We start from the raw sequence: 4,606 nt of genomic DNA on the forward strand, positions 1-4,606 counted from the left end.
GATAAAGTTAGGGTCCTTTAACCATTCAGAAATATAAGTGTTAGTAGAAATTGTTTTGCATCACAATATATCAAATGGCCTTACACTGCCCTACTAACATAAACCTATAAATAAAATTCCTTCCTCTCAATTTTTCTTATAAATTCAAGATTTATTACCCCAATCCCTCATCCTACACTGAATAATAAATTCTTTATAAGTAAATATATTTGCAAAGTCCTAAAATATATTTTACAGAAGTCTATTTCAAACTCTGATGTTTCTGTTTCCTTTCTATTTTAAAATGTAATGGACTACATTAATGGAAGTAAACAAAAGAGAACAATGTTGTTAAGCAATTTGTATTTCTACTTCACAGTCTTTCAAATTATATGTTTGACAACTACAGAAAAAATAAAATCTGTGCTTCCACTTGGTCACGTAACATAGAATGCACTGGATCACAGAAATGTTTTAGCTAGTTCCGTTTTCCTTAGCATCTTTAATACCATGATTCATCACAAAGAAGGGCCATGGGAAAGATATTTGTTTGTTACTCTTTTGGAATTTATGTTCTTGTGTTGTATCTTCAAGTTATTTCTTGTGATGGAATTAAAGTTAAATACCTCTAACAGTTTAGAAGTCATAGGGATATGTGTTTCAAGCTACAGTAGAATTTAGAAGCATTTTATTTTTTTCTCTTCTTTTATTACTACATGTTTGCCGCACATGACGTTTATAGTCTTCTTCTAAAGTCTTAAATGTATAGCTTGTTTCATTTTTTAGTCCGCTTTCCCTTCCCACCCACCTCCCTGCTTTGCCTTTTAATCCTCTTTCCCTATTTTCATTCTTGTCATTATTGTAATTTTTAGCTAGTGTTTATGATGTGTAATGTTAACATTCACTGTGGTTATTAAGTTCTTTATATGGTATATCTTTCATTCTACTTGCTTCCCCTTCGCTTCTCCCATCCCCCTCATTCTCCTGGATGTTTCCTTCTATCCATCCTTTATTATTTTTCGCCATATTCAAATAAGAGATACCATACGGCATTTAAGCTTATAGGACTGATTTATTTCACTCAACATTATATTTTCCAGATGCATCAATTTTCCTACATATGTTTTAAATGTATCCTTCTTTATATCAAGTAGTATTTCATTGCAGATACTACATTTTCTTCATCCATTTTTCTACTGGTGGGTATACCAGCTGCTTCCAGAAGTTAGTTATTATGAATCGTGCTGCTATCAACATTGATAAGCATGTATTCCTGGAGTAGAAGCCTTGTGAATTCTTGAAACTTTTTTCTCATTGAACTGAATTGGTTTACGTCACTGATGGAACTTCTAAGTAATAACAGTATTATTAAGAGTGGGTGTTGCTTATTGAAAACAACTTATGTGTCAGGCATTCTCTTAAGAGCTTTACATGAATGATTTAATTACCTAAATAATCCTCTGAAATAGATACTACTATCCTCAATTTTACAGATGAGCACAATGAAACATATGGAATTTAGGACTTTCCCAAGGTCACAGATAGCAAAGGGCAGAGGTAAAAATTAAACATTAGGTAGGCTTTCTCCGGAGACAGTAGAGTACTGTACTAGTTTTACACTATTTCTGGAAAGAATTCACATTATTAGAAGATTCTAGTTAATAAAATGCTACATAGTCTATCTGTACTAGAATATTGAAAATTTATTTTGCACTAAACTCATTCTCACAAAACTGAGTTCCTTGAAGCAAAGAGCATTTTTATTTATCTTTGCACTCAAAGTGCTAAGAAAATGTTGGACAGATAAAATTGAATTAATGCCACTGAAGCAACTACATAATAATGTTGTGAATGCCATTTTCATAAGAAAATCAGACAAAAGATATATGCATTGGTATAACTATTTTCTTGAGGACAATTTAATTGCAAGACAATAAACACTCTCTTAAAATGTGTTTCTAATGTAATTCTGGTACTAGAAAGAAAGTTTACAAAACCGTGGACTGTCACAGGCCTAGCCTGAAGATGGCCCTTTGTATCTTCCCTGCTCCCCTCTCCTCCATAGATTAGAGAGCCAAACAGACACAGTCACTATAAATAAAGAGTGTATGGTGCTCCCAGTGGCCATTAGCTCCTGACAAGCTACTGTTCCACTTGGTCCCAAACTTCAAGAATAATCTTGATCTCATCATCATCTTTCCTTCATCACCCACCAACTACTCACCCTAGCTTTGTACCCTGTACTGTGCAGATCACAGAAATGGACTCCCTTGAATTAAATATTCAGAGCTATTTTTAATAAAATTGAAATACAAAAACAGCTGTGAAAGCTCCTCATTTTGAGGACCAAGACCAATAAATTTACACTGTAGCAACACACCAATTCAAAGTAATCCATTCCAATGCACAATCAACGCACACATCTAAGAAACATTTGCTGAGCCGGGAGTGGTGGTGCACGCCTGTAATCCCAGCACTCGGGAGGCTGAGGCAGGAGGATCGCTGTGAGTTCGAGACCAGCCTGGGCTACATAGTGAATTCCAGGTCAGTCTCAACTACATAGTGAGACCCTGTCTCAAAAAACCAAAAATCAAAACAAAGAAAATAATATGTAGGAGAGGGATGATATTTTAACAAACAGTAAAATGATGGACAAAAATGAATAGTTTGCCTACATAAAAGTAAGTTAACATTATTTTCATATATCTTGATATAATTAAATCATGTAAGAAATAATAGTTCTGTGTACCTTTCCATTGTTTTACTTGGGACTTAATCAACACTTTAATGTAAAATAACAATTTATTCGGCATATGCACAGGTTTCTTCTCTGGAGTAACTGTCTATTAAAAAAAGATCAGCAAGTAACTAACACCAATAAAATAGTCTTAAGCTCCTTCCAAATTTAACATTGTAGGAATTCTGAAGAAAATCATTGTATTATTTTTCTTTTGTCTGTAACTATGCTTTCAAAAATCTGTTTAACTGTCACATTAAAAAAAAAGTCCAACTTGAAAACAGCCCATTTGCCCATCAGTTGGAGACTGGATAAAGACTTGGTTTTTCTATAAAATGGAATACTACTTAGCCATAAAAAATAAGAAATTAGATTCATTCATAGGAAAATGGATACATATTGAGCTTATACTCTTAAGTGAAATAAATAAGTCACACATGTAAATACCGAGTAGTTTCTCTGGTGTGAAAAACTATAATTGTAAATAAGTTCCTAATGGTATAATTAACAATGTGTAATAGGAAGAAAAGGGCGAATGGTGTAGGGAAAGTGGGAAGGGTAGGGGAAAGGTAAAAAGGATAAGGGAAAAGAAAAAAATATGAGAAAATGAAAAAATGGGAAATAAAAATTTTCTAAATAGGGAAGGAAGGACGGGGTGAAGAGAGGACAGGGGTGTGGGGAAAACATAAGAACCAAGACCTGTCATGTAAAGGTACAAGATTCCAATGATAAATGTAACTCTATTGTATACCTAAAACGTACCAATAAACTCAATGAGAAAAAAGTCCATATAAAATACAAAAATACAGAGCAAAACACCCTATAATATACAAATCTAACAACATATATGATGAGAAATCCTATAAAATGTGTTTGAAGATACATTTTCTTTATTTTTATTTTCAGTACTTACAATATGCTTTTGAGAGGGCACTGGGCCGTATGTGTACACTTAAACCATATAATTGTTCTACTAAGAAATACTGTAGTAAGTTCAATTCAAATTGGATTTAACAGCTTATTAATGCAAATGTGTAGACAAAGTTACAGAAAATGCATCTTATATTCTGTCTTCTACAGTGTTAATTTTTTCATGTTTATACCTTTTAAAAAATAAAAACCTGCCAAATACTTAGGTGGTAAGAACATTTAAATTTTTGGTGGTGGTATTTTAAAAGAAGCAGCTTCCTTATGATTTGCTTCAAGTTCTGGTGAAAATGTTTACAGGAACTAGCTAACAAACAAACAAAAACCAAGAGAAGCACATTCAAAATACTGATTTAATTTGCTAGCAAATGGCTATTGTTAGAAGACTAATGCAGATAGACAAGACCATTGAAGTGAAATGGGCTATTTTAAATACTCGACACTTTACATAGAAATGTTTTAAAATTATTTTTTATAAAAGAGCTAAGCATCTGTATTCACTGATAGCAAGACAATACCTATTAGTATAACAAAACAAATGTCCATAAGACAAAAACTCAATTTTAGTTTTATCTAAATTAACTTTCAGTCAATAGTCCAGCAACATTTTCCTTTCAATACAATACTCCCCCTTTCTCTATAAGGATGTTCCTGGGAGCCAGAAAGTTTAGGTAATGAGGGAGTTAATTTAGGAGTAACTGCTTACAGTTTTAAATAGACAGCAATTTTTTGCTTCCCTTTTGATGTGCTAAGAGTTGTGTCTAAAAAAATATGCAATTCTTTAAAAGGTACCATTTCTGACTTCTTAAAAGCCTTAAATTTCCTCATTGGGTTTATTTGTACATTTTAAGTATACAGTACAGTTACTTTCATCATTGGGATCTTGTACCTTTACATGACAGGTCTTGGTTCTCATTTTTCCCCCTGTCCCTACCCTCCCTTCACCCCTCCTCCCCTCCCCCT

Source organism: Fukomys damarensis, unplaced genomic scaffold, assembly GCF_012274545.1.
Source record: "Fukomys damarensis isolate Sample0158 unplaced genomic scaffold, DMR_v1.0_HiC HiC_scaffold_39, whole genome shotgun sequence".
NCBI classification, from domain to species: domain Eukaryota; kingdom Metazoa; phylum Chordata; class Mammalia; order Rodentia; family Bathyergidae; genus Fukomys; species Fukomys damarensis.